The sequence below is a fragment of the Muntiacus reevesi genome, chromosome 11 (genome assembly GCF_963930625.1).
Source record: "Muntiacus reevesi chromosome 11, mMunRee1.1, whole genome shotgun sequence".
Classification (NCBI taxonomy): domain Eukaryota; kingdom Metazoa; phylum Chordata; class Mammalia; order Artiodactyla; family Cervidae; genus Muntiacus; species Muntiacus reevesi.
This window is the reverse complement of record NC_089259.1, coordinates 30,969,712-30,982,377: the sequence shown is the minus strand read 5'-3', so window position 1 is coordinate 30,982,377 and position 12,666 is coordinate 30,969,712.

Sequence of the window (12,666 nt, the reverse complement as noted above, 5' to 3'; positions counted from 1 at the left end):
GTCCATCTCTGTGCAGGACTTTTCCAGAAGTAGTATTTCTGGGCCCACGTTCTCTCCAGTGTCAGGAGCGGATTCTATTCCCCTCCCCTCAGAGCCGGGTGGGGTTTTAGGGGCTGCTTCTCTGCAGGCCAGACTTCCAAGCCCAAGTCACAAAGACAAGAAAGCCTGGCTCAGAACCCACCTCTGGGGTCAGCCTCCATGTTGCAAGGAAGCCCACTAGAGGGGCCACATTAAGGTCTGGTCCTAGCTGGCACCCAGCATTGCCTGCCAGCCTGGGGAGTGGGAGAGACCTCTGCCGAGGACTGGGGGCCCCACAGCCCACCATTGCTGGGGCAATGACATCCATTCCCACTGAGTTCTGCCAGCTGAACTGCAGATTTGTAAGCAAAAATAAATGTCCCCTTAGGTTACTCAGATTTGGGGTAATTTGTTACACACCTTTAGGAACTGAGACATACTCCAGTCGCTGGCACAGAGAGGTGTTTCCAGCTTATTTGCACACTGCAAAATGACATCTTCCCCACAGCATGGTTTGAAATAACAGAACATTGGAGACAGCCTCCTGTTCTATCGACAGAATGCAAATTATAGAATTTAATGTATACACAATGGAATACTCTGCCACTGTACAAACTACAAGGGTGTTTTAAATGAATTAATATGATTCTCAAGATAAATTGTTAAAGTGAAAAAACAAAGATTGGAAAAATGTGCATATATGCCTTCGTTAAATAAAAAAGAAAAAAGCATGTCTTTATTTCTAGGTGCATAAAATATTTCTGAAAGGATCCACAAGACAGTGTCAGTAGTACACCTCAGGAGCGTACACGTGTCTCGGGGTGGGGGAGAGGGATCTCGCCTGCTTCCCTTTTCATACCTGTCACTTTTATAGCCAAGAAAATGTTCACCTGGGGGCTTCCCTGGTGGTTCAGTGGTAAGGAATCCACCTGGCAAACAGGAGCAGCGGGTTCAATCCCTGGGTCAGGAAGATCCCCTGGAGAAAGAAATGGCAACCCACTCCAGCATTCTTGCCTGGGAAATCCCATGGACAGAGGAGGCTGGTGGGCTACAGTCCAGGGACGGGGTGGCAAAAGAGCTGGACACAGCTTGCCAGCTGAACAGCAACAAATGCTCACCAGCCTAGGAAACATTGACCAGTTATTTTAAAATATGTGAAGTCCTTTTGATATGCTGCACGTGTGACATAGAGATGAAAGACTCCTGTTCATCATAAAATTCACCTTATTTTTCTACAAGTAAGGCAAACAGAAAAGAATGGGGCCCTAGAATTGGACTTCTGGAATTCCAATCCTGCCTCTGCCCCGTGACCTTGGGTAAGTTATTCAAATAGCTTTTGGTCAATCCAATATGTAGAAATGTTAATTTCCAAACATAAGGGGATTTTCTTAGGGTTTTTTGGTTTTTTATTTCTAGCTTTGTTGCATCTAGTTCTAGAATATGTTTTTCATGATTTCATGCAGGCTTTGTTTGAAATTTGCTGACATTTACTTTACGACGCAGTATATGTCAAGTTTTGGAAAATAATTCATAGGAGGTTATTGGATCCAGTGTTTTGTATGTGTTCATTGATTTAAGGTTTTTGTACTGTCAACTTTTCCATATTGGTACTGAATTTTTTAAATCACTGAGAGGATGTATCTAGAATAGCCCACTGAGAATTTGGACTGGTGTCTCTTATATTTTGCAGTTCTAGGAAACTTATTTCCACATATGTTGATTCATGTTATTAGGGTTTGTAATTTCAAGTCCTATGGCTGGAATGCCTACTATATACATACATGCCAGGCATTGTTCTAATTGCTCTAAATATATGCTAACTTGTTTTTCCTCTTAACCATTCTATGTTGTTTAGCCACTAAGTTGCGTCTGACTCAGTGACCCCATGGACGGCAGCCTGCCAGGCTCCTCTGTCCATGGAATTTCCCAGGCAAGAATACTGAATGGGGTGCCATTTCCTTCTCCAAGGATCTTCCTGACCCAGTGATAGAATCCGAGTCTCCTGCATTGTTAGGCAGATTCTTTATAGCACTGAGCCACCAGAGAAGCCCAACTGTCTCATGAGGTAGTTACTATTAGTAGGCCACTTACGTATGGAAACTGAAAAATACAGAGACTAAGTAATTTGCTGTGGACTCCACATATAGTAAGTAGCTGTGCTGGGATTTGAACACTGTCCCTGGAATCTGTTCTGGTTTTTTTTTTTTTTTTTTTTTAGTTGAAGGCTAATTACTTTACAATATTGTAGTGGTTTTTGCCATACATGGACATGAATCAGCCATGGATTTACATGTGTTCCCCATCCCGATCCCCCCTCCCGCCTCCCTCTTCATCCTATCCCTCTGGGTCTTCCCAGTGCACCAGCCCTGAGCACTTGTCTTGTGCATCCAACCTGGGCTGGTGATCTGTTTCACCCTTGATAGTATACTTGTTTCCATGCTATTCTCTCAGAACATCCCACCCTCGTCTTCTCCCACAGAGTCTAAAAGTCTATTCTGTACATCTGTGTCTCTTTTTCTGTTTTGCATATAGGGTTATCGTTACCATCTTTTTAAATTCCATATAGATGTGTTAGTATACTGTATTGGTCTTTATCTTTCTGGCTTACTTCACTCTGTATAATGGGCTCCAGTTTCATCCATCTCATTAGAACTGATTCAAATGAATTCTTTTTAATGACTGAGTAATATTCCATGGTGTATATGTACCACAGCTTCCTTATCCATTCATCTGCTGATGGGCATCTAGGTTGCTTCCATGTCCTGGCTATTATAAACAGTGCTGCGATGAACGTATTGGGGTGCACGTATCTCTTTCAGATCTGGTTTCCTCGGTGTGTATGCCCAGGAGTGGGATTGCTGGGTCATATGGCAGTTCTATTTCCAGTTTTTTAAGGAATCTCCACACTGTTCTCCATAGTGGCTGTACTAGTTTGCATTCCCACCAACAGTGTAAGAGGGTTCCCTTTTCTCCACACCCTCTCCAGCATTTATTGCTTGTAGACTTTTGGATAGCAGCCATCCTGACTGGCATGTAATGGTACCTCATTGTGGTTTTGATTTGCATTTCTCTGATGATGAGTGATGTTGAACATCTTTTCATGTGTTTGTTAGCCATCTGTATGTCTTCTTTGGAGAAATGTCTGTTTAGTTCTTTGGCCCATTTTTTTATTGGGTCATTTATTTTTCTAGAATTGAGCTGTAGGAGCTGCTTGTATATTTTTGAGATTAGTCCTTTGTCTGTTGCTTCGTTTGCTATTATTGAAAAGACAGCCCTCAGAATGGGAGAAAATAATAGCAAATGAAGCAACAGACAATGGAATCTGTTCTTTTAACCAGATCTTACATCGTTCTAGTGAATGAGCTTCTGTCGTTATGACACGAACTTCTTTCTGATGATTATCTTTACCTTAAATCTGTTCTGTCTAATATTTATAATGTTCCAGTAGCATTTTTAAAAATGAACATCTTCTTGGTGTATCTTTTTCTGTCCTTTTACTTTCAATCTTGTGTATTCTTATGTTTTGGATATGCCTCTCGTTAGCAAATATTTGGATTTTTTTTTCCTCCTCCTGACCGTTTTTGTGTTTTAATTGGAAAATTTTTAATGGGTCATTACTCTCAGCATTATAATATGAAAGCTTAATTTATCAAAGTCTAAAGATGGTCAATAATTTCCCCAGAGGTAATGAACTTATTTTGTTTTATGACACACACAGGCCAATCAGTCCTAGTGGCCAGTCTACTCGGGAAGATGTACAAGTTCAAGTGGGCTGGCTGCCAGCCCTGTCTGCTCACTCCTTTGGGACAAGGTGAAGGCTTTGCCACATCTCGAGTGTAGAACACCTTCCCTGGTTTAGCTCAGCTTCCATAACGAAGTACCGCAGCCTGGGAGGCTTAGATAGCAGAAATGTATTTTCTCGCGGTTCTAAAGGCTGGAAGTCCAACATCCGGGTACCAGTATGTCTGGATTCTGGCGGAGGGGGAGGCACCTCTTCCTGGCCTGCAGACGGCCGCCTTCCTGCTGTGCCCTCCTGGGGCAGGGGGGAGGAGAACTCTCCAGGGCCTCTTCTCATGAGCACGCCCATCCCATCCAGAAGGTCCCCTCTTATAACTTAATCACATCCGAACACCATTAAAGTGGGATTAGGGCTTTGCTGTGTGAATTTTGGGGACAAAATTTAGTCCATAGCACCCTGATCTGACTTATGGATTCCTTTTTCAACCTCGTAAGATAGCATTGTCCTTTTAGATCTACCCCAAAATTCATCATTGTTTTTGCTCCTCCTTTCTTCCTGTATTTCAGACCTTCCATTTGGGATCACTTCATTCTTTCCTGAAGTACGTTATTTAAAAATGTTCTTCAGTGAGGGTTTGCTGATGGAAAAACTCATTATTTTCTTTTTTTTTTTTTTAACTCATTATTTTCATCTGAAAATATGTTTATTTCACCCTTGGTTCAGTTGTTGAGTGATTGATTCTTATCTTCGCAAGCATCCCCCAACCACAGCCCCCTGCTTCCTCTCCCCTTTATGCCCTGGGGTGGGGAGGGTCTGCCAGAGATCTGCCCCCTTCTGCCAGTCTTGAACTCTGCCAGCAGGCTGTTAGGGTTCGATTGGAAACAGTAACTACACTGGTTATTTGAACAGGGATATTTGGTGGCTCAGGCAGCAAAGAATCTGCCTGCAAAGCCGGAGACCTGGGTGATCCCTGATTCGGGAAGATCCCCTGGAGGAGGAAATGGCAACCCACTCCAGTATTCTTGCCTGCAGAATCCCATGGACAGAGGAGCCTGGAGGGCTACAGTCTTTGGGGTTGCAAAGAGTCAGACATGACTGAGCGACTAACACTTTCTTTTTTTATTGTTTATTTTTTACTATGTTGTATTGGTGGTATTGTATTATGTTTACATATTTTACTATGTTGTATTGGTTTCTGCTGTAGAACAACACAAATCAGTAATTATAACAAATAATTATACATACCTGGGGTCCCTCTTGAGCCTCTCTCCCCTCCGCACACACCCCACCCCTCCAGGTCATCACAGAGCACCGGCCTGGGCTCCTGCGTTATACAGCATCTTCCCAGAAGCTAGCGTTTTGTTTGTTTGTTTGTTTGTTTTTTGAAGCTAGCGTTTTCACACATGGTAGTGCATATACGCCAGTGCTACTGTCTCAGCTGACCCCGCGTTCCCCTGAACAAGGGCATTTTGATATAAAGAATTACCAAGTAGAACAAGACAAGGTGGTTAGCTCCTAGCAGAGGTTCAGAGGACCCCAGGGGATGAGGAGGGAGGTGGAATGAAAGAACAGCCTCTGCTTCTGGTGGGTGAGAGGGGGCAGTGAAGGAGCAGGTCTAGGACAGGGACCCCTCCCGCAGGGCCGCCCCCGCGGACTAAACCAAAACAGAAGAAAACCAAAACCAAACCTCCCCAGAGTGAGCGCGGGCGCCGGCCTGCACAGCGACCGCTGCTCCGAAAGGACGCGGCTGGGGGCCTGGCCTGGCCGAGTCTGGGGCAGCGGTGGGGCTGGTCTGGGGGAGGGTGTGGATGGGCCAGTGGCCCCAGAGGCGGTCTGAGAGGCGAGAGACGGCCGCCCGCACACTGCTGAAGGAGGGAGCAGAGTCAGAGGCTGGAGGATCCTGCTCGGCGGTCATTCCGGTGTGGGGCCGGGGAGGAGCGGGCCCGCAGGGCACCGGGCTCCCAGCCCCCTGTCGGCCCGTCACGGGCTGCACGGCCCGGGGTAGGTCGCGGGAGGCTTCTGAGTGTTGGGTTCCTCACCCGGAACGTGGTGAGAATGGTGGGGGCATCAGCGGACCTGAATCCAGCTCCTATGCCGGGCGGTCCGAGGCGGCTGCCTGGCGGGCCTTGGGCGGCCAGGTGGCTGCGGTGCAGGGACCGTCCACACGGGGGCAGTGCTGCCTCGGCTCCGGGACCGGGATGCGGCGTCACCGGGCGCAGCGTCCCTCGGCACCCCCGGGGGAGTCTTCCCACCTGCCTGGTCACCCTCTGCCCTCAGGTGACCCGCTGCTCAGTCCAGGAGGGCACCGTTGCAGAGCTGGTCCCCCCTACCCCCGGACCCAGAGCCCAGGGCTTTCCCGTCCCTCAACCCAGCTTCTAAGAGCAGGTAGTCAGGGTGACCGGCCTAAAACGTGTGCTTCCCCAGGCTATTTCTGCCTGGAAAGGGGCTTTTCCTTCCACGTGGGACGTGCCCTGGATGCAGCCGGGGTGAGGAGGGTGGTGTGGGCGTCCTGCCCGGGTCCTCCCTCCTGCTGGAAGAAGCAGGGGTTAAGCTGTCCCCTCCGGGCAGTCCTGGACGTGGGCGGATCCCCGGAGGCGGGATGCTGAGTCACGAGGTGGCCCTGTCTGCTCTCTGATGGGCGTGAAGGACCCTTCAGGAGACCTGGGGGGGAGTGGGGTGTGGGCCTAGCTGTGTGGTAAGTGGAGGTGGCTGTCACATCAAACCAGACAGCCGGGGCGGGGGTTGGAGGGAGCACCTCTCTGGCCAGGAAGCTTTCTCCTCAGCATCCTCTCTGCTCCAGGGAGCTGGGGCAGAGTCGCTGACTCAGAAAAAGAAGTTGCAAAAAGTACAATAAGTTCCATGTTTGGAGCTGCCAGGCTGTTGTAACAGAGAATCCAAGGCCAGAGGAGACTGGACCAGCCTGGCTGAGGCTGCCTCGGCTCATGGACTGGGCTGGGATGGAGGCTGGGTGCAAGAGATGGAAATCACTTCACTGTTTCTGTGCTCTGAGACCCTGAAGACCCTCCTGGGAGCCGGAGATGGAGGCAGAGAGAACTGGAAGGGGCACAGGGGGATAGGTTACACTATGGAAGAGAGGGCACCCTCAGCAGGGCACCCCTGGGGTCTCCTAGACTCCTACTGTTGAGTGGCCCAAGGCAGTTCAAGTGAAATAAGAAAGTGGTTCCCACCCCCGCCTGTCATGGATTTAGGTCTAAGAAGCCTCTTCATTCACCATTATCTTCCTGAGCCTCACATCAGGGGAATCTATGGGCAGGTCTATTTCAATTGGCATGATGCCTTCAAGTCTAAGCTGGCTTTTTATCTCAGTCACAATTAATAGACCAGAGTGGCGTAGACAGAAAAACTTTGTGCCTATTAAGTGTATTATACACTTAAAAATTTTTACTGTTATTTTATCTCATCTTTATGATTATTAAATCAAACAAATATAGTCTGTTTCTACATTTCTTTCATTCCTAGATAGTTTTATATTGCTAGATAATGCAATTTTTTTTTTTTTTTTTTTGCTTACATTAGCTTGTGCATGTGTTTTCAGTCGCTTCAGTCATATCCGACTCTTTTGCAACCCCACGACTCTAGCCCGCCAGGCTCCTCTGTCCATGGGATTCTCCAGGCAAGAATGCTGGAGTGGGTTGCCGTGCCCTCCTCCAGGGGATCTTCCCGACCCAGGGATCGAACCTGTCTTCTGCATTGACAGATGGGTTCTTTACCACTGCTTACTAAGCATCACCTGGGAAGCCCAAATATTGTGTGTTTCTATACATTAAAAAAAAAGAAGACTTTGGACTCAAAGGTACCCAGTTTTTTGAATCCTGTCTCTGCCTCTCCTGGTTGTGTAATTTTGGACAATGCGTGTGCTTGAGTCTCTGTTTTGCCTGAGTTAAGAAAGTCTCATCATTTATCTCATCAGCTTGCAAGCACAGGCACCTGACCCAGTTCCTTGCCACACACAGGTAGTGAGAGTGGCTTCTTCTCTTTCAAATCCAAGGAAACCGTCTCAAAGGGTGGAGGTGGCCACGGCAGGAGCGTGTCTCCTGATGGGGCAGGTCGTGGCCCGAGTCACGCTGCTTCCTGGGTGGCTGTGGTTTGTGTCCTGCAGTTAGAATTCTCGCTTCTGTTATACAACACGAGCTGGGGCTGCATTCGCATCTGCAGTGCTGGTGTGTGCGAGGACTGCTTTCGCCTTTTAGAGTGTTTTAAAATGAGCTATCTGCTCTGTTCCCCGCCCCCCCCCTTCTCTCTCTCATGTTTAAAATGCAGTGCTAACAAAATATTTCTGACTTACTAAGCATAATATATTGAGAGATATTTATAAAGAATTAATGTAACTTGGAATCCAATTAAGATGAAGAAAGCGGTTCTCATTAAGATTCCAAATTATGCCAATGCACTACAATTTTATGATGATTAGGATGGCAACATGGCAAGGGAGCTGACTGTTCTTAGCAACATGCAAAGTTGATATTATGATCATTTAAAGCCGCCTGCTCATCAGGCCTCGGTCGGTGGCTTGGGGGTGCCTCAGTGGCCTGGGGCCAGGGTTCCCAACACTGGCTGAATGGAAGAACCATCTGGAAGCAATTTTGAAAGTCCCAGTGTCCAGGTTGTGCTGGTAAATAGGAAAGTGGTTGACTTTGTCTGTTAACCTTGTATCCTGCTACCGTTCCTGATGGTTTCAGAAGTGAGCCCAATTAATTTCAGTCACCCTTAGACAGCTGCCAGCTTTCAAATAATTACCATTTATACTGGACTCTCTGCATGTGGAACCATCTTCTAAGTTCTATGCATGTGTCCACTTCTTAGTGACTTGGTTTTCCCATCTGTAGCACGGGCAGAGGACGTTGTTTTGAGGCCTGAGTTCACCTGCCTGTGTCACAGGGTGGGAGGTGGATGAGAACCTCAGCGTTGTGACTCCTGGGACCATGTGAAAATGTGGCCCCCTCAACAGCACTGTCAGTGGAACAAGACTCTTCTTCGTGGAGCCCTGGCCCCTCCTTGGCCCTAAACCCTGGTGTTCTTTTGAGCCACATCACTGTCTTGTGTCTCTTCTTTACAAAGACTGGCTATACTGAGATCTTACTCTCTTGTGAAAGCTGAACTTTGGTCATTTTTCAAAACATCATCTGTGGGTCCCAATCAAGTGCAATTTCATAGAGAGAAGAATATACCTGCAGGGGAAGGGAATCCATCATTGTTAGAGAATGACCAGCATCCCAGGCTCCCAGGGCCCCAGCGTCATGAATCCATTGCAGGAGAGGGTCAATTGTTGCTTTTAAAGAAGCAGAGCTTTAATAACAGATGAAGTTATGTTAGATATTGATCATGTGCAATGAACTCACTCTGGAAGGAATGATCAAGATATCGGATATTAGATTCCCTGGCCCTCTGGCTCAAAATATAAATGTTCCCATTATTGATATAAACACTAGAATGAGGGATTTGCCCACATCTTACAGGCACTGGCTCTAGTTGTCATGGGGGCTAAGGGGACATGGCAATGATGCCTCTAAAACTGCTGCTAAGAAATCCTGTGTGATTAGGACGATCCCCTGTAGTCCTGTTTCCTAAATGTTTTGTTAAGAATGAACACTGAATTCTTAAAAGTGCTTTTTCTGCATGTGTTCAATTGATCATTCATTTTTCTCCATATTTTATCAGTGCGGTGAATTACGTCTTTTGCTGTCCTAGTGTTAAACCACTTCATATTGCTAATATGATACCAACTTGTGGACAGTTAGTGAAAGTCGCTCAGTCATGTCTGACTCTTTGCGACCCCGTGGGTTATACAGTCCATGGAATTCTCCAGGCCAGAATACTGGAGTGGGTAGCCTTTCCCTTCTCCAGGGGATCTTCCCAACCCAGGGATTGAACCCAGGTCTCCCACATTACAGGCAGATTCTTTACCAGCTGAGCCACAAGGGAAGCCCTTAAGGACCCCTTTAAAATGTTTTACTGGATTTTTAAATCTTTTTTTTAAAAAAATAATGAAATTGGTACAGTATTCCTCTTATAAGTGGCAGCTTTTGATTTCAGTCGTGTACTTGCAAAAAAAGTCATGGGCCTTCAATGTTTTTATCAAGGGCAGGAAGTTCATGTTCACCAAATAAGTCACAAAGAGGTGATGGGAAAGAAAATAAAGTAGCCTTTTAATCACACACACACACACACACACACACACACAATACTACTAATAATTCCGGGCTTACCCTATGGCTCAGTGGGGTAAAGAATCCGCCTGCAGTAAAGGTGGTTTGACCTTAGGTTCAATTCCTGGGTTGGGCAGATCCCCTGGAGGAGGAAATGGTAATCCACTCCAGTATTCTTGCCTGGAGAATCCCATGGACAGAGGAGCCTGGGGGGTCAGAGTTCATGGGTTTGCAAAAAATTGGACATAACTAAGCGACTAAACACACACACAATAAAGCTGCTAATAATGACACTAAGGAGTGTAGGCAAATAATTATGTGCAACACACATCGTGGCTCAGATGGTGAAGAATATGCCTGCAATGCAGGAGACATGGGTTCGGGAAGATCCCTGGGTCGGGAAGATCACCTGGAGGAGGGCATGGCAACCCATTCCAGTATCCTTGCCTGGAGAATCCCATTGACAGAGGAGCCTGGCGGGATACAGTCCATGGGGCTCACAAAGAGTCAGGTACACCTGAGGGACTAACTCTTTCACTCTGTTTTCACATAGATGAAGAAAATGGCCAAGGCTCCTTTCTTGATGCTCAGGAGTATGTGGGTCGGTGCGGGGCCCTGCGAACACATCTGACATCATCCCTGTCTGCCCATCCTCAGGACCAACCCCCTTATCCAGGTCAACGCTCTCCCTCCCTCTTTGTCGGGTGAGACAGCCCCTTCCCACGATCTTTCCTTGTCACCCTGAGCCCTGAATCTACCTCTTGCAGAGCAGCCAAGGACTTCCTAACTGCCCTGATTAAACCTCTGTGATTTGTAGCACCTTCCAGCAGATTCTAATGCAAACCACAGATGTGAACCACAGGTATAACTTTCTGTTTCTCGTAGCCATACTGCAAATTTTGAAAAACTGAAATTAATTTTAATAATATATTTTGTGCTTAGTCGCTCAGCAGTGTCCGACTCTGCGATCCCATGAACTGAAGTCTGCCAAACTCCTCTGTCCATGGGGATTCTCCGGGCAAGAACACTGGAGTCGGTAGCTTTTCCCTTCTCCAGGAATAATATATTTTAGTTAACCCAATACAGAATAGTCAACATAATATCATTTCAACATGAAATTAATATAAAAAGTTGCTGAGATGGTTGACATGGTTATTTTCCCCGAAGTCTTAGAAATCCTAGTGTATTTTCCAGGTGGGACACATCTCAGTACACGCTTCAGTGCTCAAGGGCACCCGTGACTGCGGCTCCCTCACTGGGCGGGGCGCCCCCGCAGCCCGTGGCCACTGGTCGCCTGCAGTGTCCGCCAGGCTCCCAGCCCTCTGGCCCACTGGCAGTTTGGTTTTCATCCTTGAGCCCCTGGAGATCGCTCTTAGGGCCTTTGTGCACAGAGCTCCCTCTGCCTGGAGAGCACTCTCACTGCCCACTTCGTCCAAATCATTCCGTCCCCCTGCTCTTCCCTCTCACAGCCCTTGATACGATTCAAAAGTTACAAATGTCCTTGTTTACTGAGCACCCATAGTCTCATAGTACCCATGTGTACTTCCCCAGGCCAGGCATTATCTCCTTAGCTCAGCACTACGTATTAGGTGTCCAGCTCGCTCGCCACCAGGGAGGGACTCAAAATTATTCACTGAAAGAATGAACAGGTTCCTGATGTATGGGTTCCTTAAGCTAGTCTTTTCAAAATGTGCGTTAGAAATCGATTTGAAGACATGAAATCAATTTGCTGGGTCATAAACAGCACTGGCAAAGAGAAATGGAATAACTAGCACGTGGAGGGTGGTGGCGTGTCACGTTTCCTACCACAGTCGTGTTCAGAAGCCTGTAGAAGCCTCGCTCTCGTTGGTCCTGAGATGCAGGAGGAGGGTTCCAGGTCCTCAGGGTCCCACCGGCCCCGAGGTGCCAGGTGTGCGGGACCAGAGCTGGGGTTCCGCTGTGCTGTTCCCTAAAGCTGGGTCAGATGCAGTGGAGAAGTCTGCAGACTGGCAGCTTCCTTGGAGGGTCCTGGCGGGTCCTCTCTCGTCCTGGAGCCCCTGGTGCCCCGCAGAGCCGGGGAGTGCCGAGGGCAGGCCTTCCCATCAGACCTCCTCAGAGATGAGGATGGACGCCCTGCAGAGCACGGGGTGGCCTGGCTGCAAATTCTTTCACTCCGTGGAGTGGGGGATGCACGCTCCGTGAGGGCCTCCCTGCGCCCCCCGCTCCGCGCCCGCTGCAGCTGTGTTTCATTTAGGCAGCAATCACGAGCTGCCGGGCGCCTCTCGTCTGAAGCCCAGCTCAAGTGTCTGCGATGGGCCCACACGCCAAGGGAGTGTGGAAGGTTCTTCAGGCACACGAGCCGGCGTCCTGGGGAGAGAGGGCAGGCTTCTCAAGCAGGCCCGCCAGTGTCCTGAGACTGCGGGGGCCGGTGAGTGGGGGGTTGCCTGGAAATCAGGGAGGGGGCCAGGCCGAGGGGCCTGTGGTCTGAAGGTCTAGAGGCAGCAGAGGTGCGACGGCCCTGGACAGAGGCCTGGGGGAGGCCCCAGGTCAGCCTGCGACCCCCACGCCTGGGGTCTGTTCACCTCCTCCCCCTGGGGGAAGGTCTCTCCTCCCAGCACCTGGGCTCGGACCCACGGGCTTCTCATCGCCTCACCCCAGGCTGGTGTGGCCTCTGGGAGGAGCTGGCATCTCTGAGGTGCCGCAGACTCATGCCCTGGGTCCCCAGGTCCCTCTGAATTCCAGGGACAGCTGTGGGGGAGTCTG